We start from the raw sequence: 13,914 nt of genomic DNA, 5'->3' as shown, positions 1-13,914 counted from the left end.
TTGGATAAGTGACAACGATAAACACAATTCATTCATTAAGAACAGTGAGTGAGTTGACTAAAAAGATCAAACTTTAAAGAAAGCTAGGTACGTGATCAGGGAGGCTAATGATACCCTGGTATCACCTTGACCATAGTCGTGGACTTATCTCCACAAAAGCTCATAAAAAGCTTAACGAAAGTCTGGATGTATTCATTCAAATGTTGGCAGAATGCTGAATAAACGCTTCTTCCCTTTAGACTTGTAATAACAGAGAAGAATGATAAAACTCCTGCTGTACAACTACCTTACCCTTCAAGATAGCTTTGGTCTATGAAAAATTTTACAAATAACGATAATGATCGAGAATCGAGCAAGTAGGCACCCATCATGCGAAATGCCTCTAGGACTGTGAGACATGAAATGAAATGACAGTTTTTTTTCTCCAATGTTTTTAATTGATTCGAATTGATTTAATAGTTTCCAAACAATTATTTTGGAAGTGTTCCTTTGCTATTTACGTGTAGATGCGAAACTTACAGCCAGGGGCGAGCCGTTCCGAGGTTGAAAGGAGTGCACTGTACCCGCGTGCCAAAGTTCAAAGAGCGGCTGATAATCTTAAACTTACATATACATATGAAGAAAATTGTAAGGGGGGGGGGGGTTGGCGGAAAATTTCTATTTGCTCCCGGGCGCCATATTTCGATTGATACCCGGTTGCAACATACCCTTGAAACGCCCCTGCTTGCAGCACGTTGTTAATCAATTCTAGCTGCACAGAATACAGAACTGTTCCCAGTACGTTTGCTCACAAACCTACAGTTTATAGAGTTAGTTTGAAAAGTCACTGCTCCGTTTCCTAGAATTTTTATTTATTTAATATATAACTACTGCTACTATGAAGAACGTTCAAACCATGTGGTGACTGCAGTCAAAGAGGATAGATGACAGTATCATCCTCTGTCAACTAAAATGTAAAACTACCTTTAAAATACCAGATGTCATTGTGGGCAATAAATAAATTTATCGATACTCCACATTGCAGTTAACTTTAAGTGAGGTAATCTTTCGACCCTCCTCCCCTACATCCCCATCCTTCCATCTTTAGACAACCCTGGTCATGCAAAGATATAACAATCTTTAGACGGAACCCTGGTCATGCAAAGATATAACAATAACTAAAAACCATGGGTTGAAATGAAAACTTTTTAGAAACGGAAAGCTCAGTAATAAAATATTTTATTTTTAATTAATCATTGACATTACCGATTATGTGTGCTGAAGTGGGAGTTACTCAAAGAGGTAACTACCATTAGGGGTAAAGGGAAGGGGTATTGCTTTCGTAAAGGCGACTACAATGGACTGAGACAGTATTTAAAGTCTATACAGTGGGATCAACTGATGATATTGCCAACAGCAAATTCAAAATGGGAAGCATTCAAAGAACTTATCGTGGAAGCTACTAGGCTTTACATACCAACTAAGAAATATTGTTCAAGGTTTAGGCCTAAATGGTTGTCAGATGAACTAATGAGGCATATGGCAGAGAAGAAAAATGCATGGGATACATACAAATTAACACGTGACACGGACGCCTATGATAGATACAAGTTGATCTGTAACCAAGTTACAAAGGAGGTTAGGCAGGCGAAGGCAGATTACGAGAGATCCTTGGCAAGGGATGCGAAGAAAAACAGCAAAGAGTTCTTTACTTATGTAAACTCTAGAAGGAAGGGGATGAATCAGATTGGTCCACTTGAGATCGATGGGTCAACTGTTGATGACCCTGCTCGGGTAGCTAACAAACTAAATGAATATTTTGCATCGACATTCACACATGAGGAGTTATTCAGCGAGGGGAATGCCAGAGGTGTATTCAACTCTAGCAGTAAGCTAGAGAATCTTGTAATAACTGAGAGCAAAGTGGAGGAGAAATTGTTGAAGATAAACACAAGAAAGGCACCTGGGGTGGATGGGATCTATCCAGTTATATTAAAGGAGGCAGCAAAGGAGGTAAGCAAACCCTTAGCCATAATTATGAGAGCTTCCTTGGACTCAGGGGAGGTACCCATTGACTGGAGATGTGCAAATGTGACCCCAATTCACAAAGGGGGATCAAAGGCTGACACAAGTAATTATAGACCTGTGAGTTTAACTTCTGTTCCCGGAAAATTAATGGAGGCACTGGTGAAAGAAGCACTGCAGGATCATCTAGACAAGACTTCAGTTATAGCTAGGACACAGCATGGTTTTGTTAAGGGGAAGTCTTGCCTGACCAATTTGATTGGATACTATGATGCAGTCACAAAAGAACTGGATGCAGGGAATAACTTTGATATTATATACTTGGATCTTAGAAAGGCTTTTGATACTGTTGCACATGGAAGACTGCTGCACAAATTGGAGCAGTGTGGCATTGGAGGCAAGTTGCTGCTATGGATAAAGGGGTGGTTGAGGGGGAGAAGACAGAGAGTGGTAATCAATGGACACTGCTCATCGTGGACTAATGTTATTAGTGGAGTCCCTCAGGGTTCGGTATTGGGGCCTTTATTGTTTTCTGTATTTATAAATGATATTGATGATGGTATATCAGGCTTAATGTCCAAGTTTGCAGACGATACGAAGGTTGGCAGGGTTGTCAAGGACACTACTGACACTATGCTGCTGCAACAGGATTTGGAAAGGTTGAGCAGATGGGCTTCGAGGTGGCAAATGAAGTTTAACATTGACAAATGTAAAGTACTACATACGGGAAACAGCAACCCCAGAGCAACGTATCAACTCTGTGGTACTACACTGACAGTGGTAGAGAATGAAAGGGACCTGGGGGTGGTGGTGCAGGCAGATATGAAGTTCTCTGAGCAGTGCAGACGAGCTGCAAGAGTAGCTCATGGTGTATTGTCAATGATATATAGGAATTTTTCTAGCAGGGATAAGGAGGTGATTATTCCCTTGTATAAAGCAATGGTCAGGCCACACCTAGAGTACTGTATACAGGCCTGGAGGCCTCATTTCAGGAAGGATGTAGAGCTGCTGGAACGAGTACAGAGAAGGGCAACTAGATTGGTGAATGGGACAAAGGGGTTCTCTTACGAAGAAAGGCTTAAGTTTTGCAAATTACAGTGTCTGGAAACTAGGCACCAGCGGGGTGATCTGATAGAGGTGTACAAAGCCTTGAATGGTTTGAGCATGCTCAATGCTGATGGGATTCTTCCTCTAGCTCAGGAAAATCACCTGAGAGGGCATAAATTCAAATTGAGAAAAGACAGATGTAGGATAGATGTGCGGAAATTTGCCTTTAGCCAGCGGGTGGTTGGTGGGTGGAACAGACTTCCATCCCTTGTTGTGGAAGTTGATAGCCTAAATAAGTTAAGGCTCAGCTGGACAGGTATTTCGAACGAACAGAGGGGTGAAGTGGAAGTGGTTATTTTTATTTATTTATGTTACTTTTTTTTTTTTTTTTTTGGCTGATGCTGCATAAGCTTGCTTTCTTGCATCAAATGCCTCTACTAATGCTAATGCTAATGTGTGACGAACGGGAACGGCGTTCCCAGACTTTCCCATCCATTCCCATCCTAGCTATGAGCAGGACTCATTTATTCACCGTATGAACTGCTTATACCAGTTTTATTTAATTTTATTTATTAAATGGTCGATCTCTTATTCGGTATACTGATAAGCACACGATCATCAATGTATAGATGGCGTTCGTTGTTTTTGTTGAAGGTGTATCAGGAACATTATTTATGTTTGCTACTTTGGCGTGTTTTCCTGTTTATATTTAATATATGTATTATTTTCTTATTGAGATGTATAGCTGAAAAAAAGGTAAATATATATATATATATATTTCTGAAATGATGCCTTTTGGTATAAATAAATCATCTATACAGTAACTAAATGAATGTGGAATATTTTTAGGCATTATGCTGTGACTGATCAAAGTCAGTTTCCTCTTTTTGATAAATGTTTGCGCGGAGTCACGGGTATAAAGTAAATTATGTAAAAAAACAAAATTTATTTCTTTTCGTTTTTGTTGTCAAATTCTGTAATCTGATTTCTGATTGCTGGGCAGCGACGTTTGTCCCGAACTTTAATAACAGAGTTCAGGTGGTACGAACATATAGTTCAGATCAGATGTAAACGTAACGTTTATGTATATAAGTGATATTAAAATTAAATTCCGTTTATTAATTCTTGGTCAGGAGAGGAGTTTCAACAGCTACAAACAGGGCAGTGGTTGCAGGTTTGTCCAGAGGCATTCTGGACAAAGTGGGGCCAGTGTGGCTGTGTCGAGATGTACCATTTATATTGTAAAAAATATACTGACAATTCCGAGCTTGCCCCGGGACAACCAATGAGACAGCTATAGGGGCTTACAGTAGAATATAAAGAAAAAAATATGATATGGCTTACAGTAGAATATAAAGAAACATACATTTAGAAAATTATATCACTAATAGAAAACCGACATTATTGACACAAGTAAAAAAATAAATACAAACAATTGGCATGATTGGGCTAGCACTAAATTCTCATGATGTATACATAGCTAATGCAGAAAAATGCAGTTTGTGAGAACATGAAAACTGGGAGTTACCTAATACGTGGAAGGTGTGGGATCACACAGACATCTAAACTATTAAAGTCAGGTTGAAAGGAGAGGAAAGATGTAACATTATGATTTCTAGTTAAAGATTTCTTTAACTAGATGCCTGAATACCCAGAGCCTGCCTGTACATGTACTCTGAGTACCATACTGTGCCTTGTTGTATTCTCTTCTTTGACTTGGAGTACCCAGCATTACTATTGTTATTAGGGCATTGCAAGGGAACTCACCCTTTGCCACACTCGTCTGAAAACAGACCATCTCTGTTAATATGGTCAACATCTCAACATTTCACAGAGAGTTTGGACAGACTTGTAGAAGAAAGGAAGAAACATCTGAATTACCACTGCTAGTATTGTATGTCAACCCTATGATCTTTGTGTGTAATGCTTACTGCTTTTCCTGTATACTTTTTGTTCATATTTTTTAACACATATCTGGTTGTTCCAGTGGGTTTCTTTTCCTCACACCTGCAGTCAGAGCCGGCCCGAGTGGGGTGCTAATGGTGCAAGTGCACAAGCCCTGCGTCACTGACTGATTTTGCAAAATAAAAAGTATTTCATTTTTTTTTTTTTTTTGTTTTAATACTGTCGCAAAATCTAGCGACATCGCCATAAAATGTCCATATTTTTAATATACATAAGAAATAAAATGTCAGTAATCATGTTATTAACATTATCTGAAAGCCTGGCAAGAATTCTCCAAAGAACACGGAAAAATATATTTTCTTTTAAATATTTTTAAAATATCTCTCCTTATAAATAAAAATAATAATTATATAATAATTTATTGGAGTTTCATCTGAAATTATTGGATAAATACTCCCCACAAATACGAAGTACATCGTATGTTTTTATTGCGATTTGCGAGGTGTGAAAATAAATAACATTTTCGTATCTATTTCGCAACACGACTAGTAGAGACAGAGATGCAGGAAGAAAGTATATGTGGCTCTGATAAATTGAAGAAAAAAAGAAAGAGAGAAGAAATTACAGAAAAACAGGAAATCCCTTTGCAAAATTTTTAAAAACCGAAAATGTGCAACAAACTGAAGAAACGCATAATTCACAGTTACTGGAAGATCAAACTCGCAGAAATGAAATTATGCCATGTGACATCCACGAAAACGATCCTGATCATCATAAAGCCAGCTCTCGTCCTAATGAAGAGGAAAGCAATGATAAGAAAACTGTAGAATGGGAAGATAATCATGAAGCAGAGGGAAACGTACAGACGGAGGATTTTTTGTCAGCATTCAACAAAGAACAAGATGAATTATTCCAAGGACTGCAGCTTCAAGAGAATCAACAAAGCGACGAAGACGAAAATGTCAATGTCAATGATCCTGGTACTTGGCCTGAAATTATAACTGATAAATTTAGAATGGCTATCGTATGCAATTTTCTGAAAGATAAAAATAACAGAAGTTTTTCTGAAAATTATTATTTAAGAAAATTAACGAATGGGGAACGTCAAGAACGGAGGTGATTACTCTACTCAAAGTACAAAGATGCCACATTGTGTTATGCATGTAAATTATTCTCTTCAAATACCACTTCTCTGTGTTTAACTGGACTTAACGATTGGATACATTTAAGTTGCGATTACAAAGTCATGAAAGATCAGAATATCATTTACAAGCTATGTACCAATTGTTACAACTTGAAAAGAATTTGAAACTTGGAAACACTATTGACAAAGTACATGAAAAAATAATTAAAAACGAAACACAGCGTTTAAAACGTGTTTGTGAACAAATAGTGGCTGCAATTTTATATTTATCAGAGCATAATTTGGTGTTCAGGGGCAGTAGCAATGCTTTATATAAATCGCACAACGGTAATTTCTTAGGTCTCATAGAATTACTTGCAAGATTTGACCCAATCATGAAACAACATTTGGATTGGTGCGTAGAATCAGCATCGCGTTCCTATTTATCTCATAGAATACAAGATGAACTGATTTCTGCTTTGGCTAAAAAAGTTAGAAAGGAAATAATAAATACAGTTAAGAAAGCTAAGTATTTCACAATTTCATTAGATTGCACTCCAATCAAGAGTAAGCCATCAAGAACAATTATCTGTTATTTTAAGATATGTTAATGTAGATAACTCTGAAAGTGATGTGAGTATACAAGAACTATTTATTTGTTTTGAAACAATAAAAGACTCAACAGGAAAAGGGTTATCAGCCAAAATTGAAAGCATATTAGAAAAGGAGGAATTATATTTAGGGAACTGTCGAGGACACGGGTATGATAACGGAACTCATATGAGAGGTTTATATAAAGGCGTGCAAGCACTTATCCTGCAAAAGAATTCCAAAGCACAGTATATGCCCTGCAGAATTCATAATTTGAATTTAGTTCTTGGAGACATTTCAAAATCATCTTCTCTTGCAAATTCATTTTTTGGGACTTTACAAAGCATATATAATATTTTTGCAAATTCTGTGATACATACGCTGGGATATATTAAAAGAGCATGTCAAACATCTTACTCCAGAGCCACTGTCAGAAACGAGGTGGGAATGTCGCCCCGAAAGTGTGAAATCTGTCAGATACCAAGTACCACAATTTTCTCTAGCTTTGAAATACCTTTATGAACATACCAGTGACATGAAAACGAAATTCAATCAATCGAAAATAAACTTACTTCATTTGAATTATTATTAAATTTGGTCATTTGGTATGACATACTGAATGAAGTAAATATTGTGAGCAAGATATTTCAAAATTCAAATATAGATATCAGTATTGCAAATTCACATTTAAAAGGCCTTTTAAATTTTTTTGAACAGTATCGTGAATTGGGATTCAAATTTTCTTTAATAACTGCAAAGGAAATAGTTGAAGAATTACAAGTGACATCTGAATTTAAGAATCAAAGAACTGGACGAAAAACAAAGCAATTTTGTTATGAAGGAACCGATCAGCCTATTTCATCAGGTGAAGAATATTTCAGAATTCAATATTTTCTAGTCATAATCGATAGTGCAATTATTTATTTTAAGAAAAGATTTGAAATTTATCACGAACATGAGACATCATATGGTTTTTATATAATTCGGATAATATTCAAAAACTGACTGAAAACGATCTTCTTAAATGTTGCAAAGACTTAAATGCGACCTTGCAAGACGATATTGATTGCATTGATTTATTTAATGAAATCAAAATTTGTTGTTGAGTTTTGCCTTCCAGGATCACAATACAGTATTACAGTATTTACTGAAAAATAATTTATTTGAATTGTATCCAAATTTTGTTACTGTTCTGAAAATTATATTAACCAATTACCGTTGCATCTTGAGAAAGATCTTTCTCAAGATTGAAAATAATAAAAAATTACTTGAGATCTAGCATTAGTCAAGAACGATTTACCTCCTTAGCCATTCTATCAAATCCGTAATAGCCAAAAAACTAAATTATGATGATATTATCAACAAATTTGTTATAAAACATGTAAGAAAATAAACCAAAAATCACATATTGTGACCTTATTCGATTAAGTCACATACCAAATTGTATTTTATAAGTATATGAAGCAATTATTTTTCTTATTTGATTTATTAAAGATTTTTTTCTGATTGAAATGTTAATTTTATTAAAATAATTTAATTATTTATCATTTTCATGTAATCCTTACTAAACCAATTTGTGCGACGTAATAAATATCAAAACGCAATAAATTATTTTGTTGTACGAAATTTGTATCAAGGCCTCGCAAGTCAACTTTGCACCGGGCCCCACTTCTGTTCGGGCCGGCCCTGCTTGCAGTCTCTTAATGAGATTATACAGTCTCTTAATGAGTTACCACATTTATAAACCTTAAAAATATAAATAATTGTTTATTTATTTGCATTATGAATGCCACTTTTATTTTCAAACTTTTCTGAACATAACTGTGGAAAATCCATTATTTATGTTAAAAACAAATATTTTTAATTATGTATTTGAAAACAAAGATCATCTCTGCAGTGCTTTGTACATGTTTTCAACCTATTTTATTTGAATATTATCACCATTATCATCTTTGACTGACAGTGAGCAAAATATCAATTGAAAAACCTGTACCTCAACAGTTGTATAAGTTAGACTGTTCCATGATATGAAGCCAGATAGCATAACAACTGGGAATGCTGCCATAATTGTCACTGACTGGACATGAGAAATATACACTAATTTTTAAATTCATGTTTTTTGGCATTTTTACTTTTTGTAGTACAGTAATTAAGAAAGATTTCGGGGATTTTAAATGGCATAATCAGAGAAAACACTTTCATTGAAAGGTATTACGAGGTTGCAGTGTGATCTGAGTAGACAAAGAGCAGGACATCACTGAAGATCATGTGTGGTTTGATGCCACCTTATAATTTCAGTCTTTTCAAGAAAGATTAAAATTATAAGGTGGTGCCAAAAAGTTAAATTTTTAAATTTTTTCTTGCCAATTTTTAAGGTAACTTTTTATTCCATTAAGTGAGTTTTAGTGTAAGAAACAGAAAATCGCTGCTGTGTCCGGTTACAGGTTAAATTTAACATTATGCATATATATTTTTGTAGTAACTAAGAATAATGTATTATTATTGTAACCCCCAGGGGCTTACATCTGGTGAGTATGGGCTTGGCACACCCTGAGCTGGATATCATCATTCTTCTCTTTCTTGGTGATTTCCTTCTACCTCTGACTCTCTCTCTCTCTCTCTCTCTCTCTCTCGCTTGCTCTCTCTCTCAGTGTAACTCAAAAATTTTGTTTGGCTGGTGCAGCATAAGCCTCAAGCTTCATTGCAACTTATGGCTAATAATAATAATAATACTTACATGTCGCATAGTATTATTGTGGTAATATTGAGGTATAATGATGTAGTTTTAATTTGATCTTTGAACAAAAATTGTGCCTTGGTCTGGTGCACAAAAGTATATGGCTCAGCAGCAAAGATGTCTTGGCTTGTGGGAGGGTTGTTGAAGGCAATTTTCCTCTGTATCAGCACTTTATTGCTTGTATTGTATGTTGTCTTTTGTGTATGTAGAGTTGAGTGTAGCTGGACATACTTTTGTGTCTTTGATGAGAATGAGAAAATTAAAACAGATTTTTGGTGTTTTGATGGGTGCTTGAAGAAAACATTTGTTGCTTTTGAATGAATTAAATCCCTTCTCTGTAAGGCTTAGGTTGTTCTGGAATAATAATAATAATAAATAAATAAATAAAATAAATAAATAAATAAATGAGGAATGTATCAAGTACTCAGTGAAAGAGGGTGATTCCACCATGCATTAGGCAGCATGGTGGAATCACCAGTTATGCAAGCTGGAAGTGTATTGTACAATAAGGTTAGGTTGACTAGGCCCAGAATATGTTTTCTAGGGTCAAAAGTTAGTGAAATAGTAGAACAGTTGTCATCTTTATGGGCACAAAAGGTGATATTGTAGTATATTAGGCCTAGGGAGTCTTTACTCCATAGTTATTTTAGGTAATGTTGAGAAACACTGCAGGTCAGGGCTGAATTTGGGTGTCTGGGATTTTCCAAGGCATGGTATTAGAGAATATACGATGAGATTCATATTGGTCAGTTGATCCCTGTGAAGATTACACAAGTCTTGTGGCATAGAATTTTTCCCAGCATGACCTATGTTTGTTTACTAGAAGAGACTTTTTATAGAGTTGGGATTCAGTTGAAGAGAAGAGAAGCAAAAATATTTTCTTCTGGTGATCTGGAAAACTGCTGGAGGGGGAAAGGTGAATATGCAGACTAATAGTTTAATCACAGTCATTTCTTGTATTATTTCTGTTGGATGCTTGGGGCATGCCTGGAAAGTAGAAGGGGAGTGACTACAAGACCTGTTGCCAGTCCTCTTTGGACTAACCACTATATATGCTGTGTTAGAATTACTAAGTGCATAAAGGGGCACTGATTACTTTTGTAACTACCAGAAAAACTGCACAAAAATTCTTGCCTTCTGTGCAATGAAGCTTTGAATCTTTCTGTGTGTCTGGAGTCTGCAGAATGGCTTTATCTGTAGTATTAAAAGTTCTCACCGACTGTCTCTTTCTGCATTTACATCTGATTTGTCAAGGTTTTCACTATCAATTTTAGTGTAGGTTACTGCTTATCTTCTTCAGTATTAACATTTCAAATTAAGTTGATTTTAAAGCAAATCCAAAATACTTGGATTGGGATGTGCTTGTTAATCAGTGGCAAGACGAATGATGGTGGTGGTGGAATGAAAGTTTAATGGCACAGGGACTGCCAGGGCCATATTGTGCCTTTTTTCTATATTGTATTGTATTTAATTACATAGGTAATGGATTGCATTAATTACATATTTAGATACAATAATTCCAGTAAGATGTAAAGAAATAATTTCAGTATAGTACAAATGTACTATAGGAGAGGCAAGCATATAGTACATATATTATATTTGCTTCTTGAGGTTGTCACAGACATTCTCTTAGGTGTGCCAAGCTGTACTTGCTACCTGAGAGTCCAAAATGCTGATAGAACTGATTTTGATGACATTCAAGTGAAGTGGACCTAATTTCGGTGAAGTCCAATCAGTCTGACAGCCAAATGCTCTGCTTGTACCGTCACGACGTCGGGACTGTTAGTAACCCTGTGCAAGTCCTGAAATACGGCACCTGGTATACTGGAGGTGAAACCATCTGGGTGTGAACCAGCACAAGCAGAGGTTGTGGTGTGGTGTGGTCCCATACTACATGTAGGAATGCCACCCCTCTGTGTTACCAGGCAATACTAGATGGTAGATAACTCTCATCATCTGGTGCAGTACCACCACTTTGCTTATTGGAGGCTCGAAATGTTGGAACCCATGTTTATTCTCCAGAGCAAAACCTCCCATCTCTTCCATCATATAGTATGATCGATGTCTTTTGAGGTTATCATAGCGAAATCCAGTCTTTTTTACATTTTGAGGGTACAGTGCTGAAATGATGTTCGCAGGCTGGCCACTGGACCAAACCTATTGGTAACTTTCTAGGAGGCTTCCAAATCAGCTAGTGGATAGTTTTTCTGCCTCTACTCTGCTAAATATTGATTGGAGGGAGTCCGAGAAGTGTGTATGCTAGGGCATTGTCAAGGCCATATTACGTCAAGAAGCTGGGTATATTCTTGCCGTGTGTACGCCATATCCAAAAAGTTCATTACTTCGCAGAGCATGTCCTCTCCACCTTTTCGTACTGTTGAATACATCAAGAATAGAAGAAACTTATCTGCAAAAAGATCTAAACTTAAAGTCTGCCAAACTCCAAATACTTTTTCTCTGATAGTCCCAGTTATACCTTGATTCAAACACTGCTCGCCTCAATTGTCCAAATTATTCGCCGTATGATTCCTTTCGCTTCATAGGTGGTATGCTTGTGCATATGTGCCTTCTGATATTCCCTGTCAGAGACAGTAATTTGGAATCTCCTCTTCTCAACCTTCTCTGGATTAGAATCTCCCTATCATTATCTCTAAAATTTATCTGTTCCCTCTGTCGTTCTCCCAGCTCCACTAATCACATGGAGCTCTTTCACTTCCTCTCTTTGAAACTTGACTTTCTCCAGTCCAACTTTCCTAACAGTGAGGTAATTTACTGTGGTGATTTTATTGTTCGCAACTCAGCTGGTTTCTGTTTTCTATTCGCATGAAGTTAGCTGTTTAAGATGCTGAGGCTTTTGTAATTATTAATGACTTCGCACAGATTATTCATTTACCTACCAGGAATACCAGCCAATTCTAATAACACTGCTAACACTCATGATCTTTTTTTTTCTCACAAACAACCCTTCTAAATACACGGTCTGGATGAGGTCCTCTAGGCACCTCACATCACAACTGGGTGATGGTCTCTTCTCCAATGGAGTCTTTCTCTTGTGGCCATTCTCAACCTTGTGTTGTTTGACATTGTAAGAAATCAAAATGGAATGATCTGCGAGATTTATTTTCTTTTCCTCGGTTGGATTACTGTTTCAGATATTGTGGTGTCAACGTTTGCTCAGATTTTGTGAATTTGCGAAATTATTCTTGTTGGGATGAAATCCTTTATTCCACACTAGGGATGAAATCCTTAAAATCTGGTCCTTTATCTAAACCTTGGTTTTTCAATAAATGTGCTAAGGCTGTTCAAGATAAGAATGATGCATATTGTAATTGGCTTGTATCCAAATCTCCAGGTTCACTTTCTGCCTACACCAAAGTTTGCAACAATTGTAAAGCAGTTATTAATCAGTTCAAACTAGATTTTGAATAGGATAAGAGCAGAAAACTTGCTTCTTGTCCAAATGGCAAAGTCAAGCATTCTGGTTTCTTGCCAGAGCTGTTGGCTGCACTTTTATCCATCTCTATTCCCACCTCTGTCAAAACCAGATGGTTCTGTTGTGCACTTCAGCCAAAGATAAAGCTGATCTCTTAGCATAATACTTTTCTTTTAACTTGTTTATTAATGGTCATGGTAAACTACCTCCCACCATTCCCAGTCCCTCCATTCAATGCCTCCTGTGGTCTTGTGTCAAAAGGATGTCAGAAGGATTTTGAACAATCTTGATGCTAAGAAAGCTCCAGGGCCTGATGGTATTTCTCCACTTGTTCTCAAAACCTGTGCTCCTGAACTTACTCCTGTTCTATGTTGCCTTTTTTCACTTTCTTGTTCCAAAGGTCTTTTTCCTTCTGCTTAGAAATTTGTTCATATCCAGCCAGCCAGTTCCTAAAAGGGATGACACATTAAATTATCATCCCATTGCACTCACTTCTACTCTTTCTAAAGTAATGGAGAAATCAATTAACTGCCAACTCTTACAAAGTATCAAAAAACTTTCTGTCTGATCAATGATCATCAGCATTGATCCACTGGTGATATTTTGGCTTATGTTACCCATATATGGACAAATTCAATGGAAAAGTTTTGTGAAACTCAAGCAGTTGCTCTTGACATTTCAAAGGCTTTTTATCGTGTTTGGCATAAAGGTCTTCTAAATAAGCTTCCATCTTATGGTTTGCCAACTGTTTTTTATAATTGGGTATCCATTTTCTCATTGACAGAGTGATGGTAGATAGCTTGCTGTCTTCTGTATCTTCCACTAATGGTGGTGTTCCCAAGGTTCATTTCTTTCTCCCATTATTTTTCTTTAATTGTATATTAACAACCTTCTTCCATTGACCGGAAATCCTATCCATAGTTTTTCCAATGATAAATGTTGCAGTTTCTTTCCTATAGATTCTGAGTCTGCAGGATTAATGCTGTTAAGACCTAATTTGAGCGGGTCCCTGGTATACAATTCGGCCAGAGAAAGTGTACTTCGATAGCTGGATCCCGTCCATCATCAGGCTCT

The 13,914-nt window shown here is 36.6% G+C and overlaps 1 protein-coding gene across 1 annotated transcript in view; it reads left to right on the top strand.

Annotated features, from left to right (window-relative positions):
• Nucleotides 1-3,700: 3,700 nt before the first annotated feature.
• The window catches only part of Naa60 (N-alpha-acetyltransferase 60), a 93,779-nt gene continuing 83,565 nt past the window's right edge, over nt 3,701-13,914 (top strand). Inside the window, exon 1 of the mRNA XM_090388451.1 lies at nt 3,701-3,807. The gene's annotated coding sequence lies outside the window, so the exon portion shown is untranslated. The remainder of the gene's footprint in view (nt 3,808-13,914) is intronic.

The sequence above is a fragment of the Mastigoproctus giganteus genome, chromosome 14 (genome assembly GCF_048544385.1).
Source record: "Mastigoproctus giganteus isolate SK-2022 chromosome 14, ASM4854438v1, whole genome shotgun sequence".
NCBI classification, from domain to species: Eukaryota; Metazoa; Arthropoda; class Arachnida; order Uropygi; family Thelyphonidae; genus Mastigoproctus; species Mastigoproctus giganteus.
The sequence above is the reverse complement of the archived record's forward strand: the minus strand, read 5'-3'. Positions and strand labels throughout refer to the sequence as shown.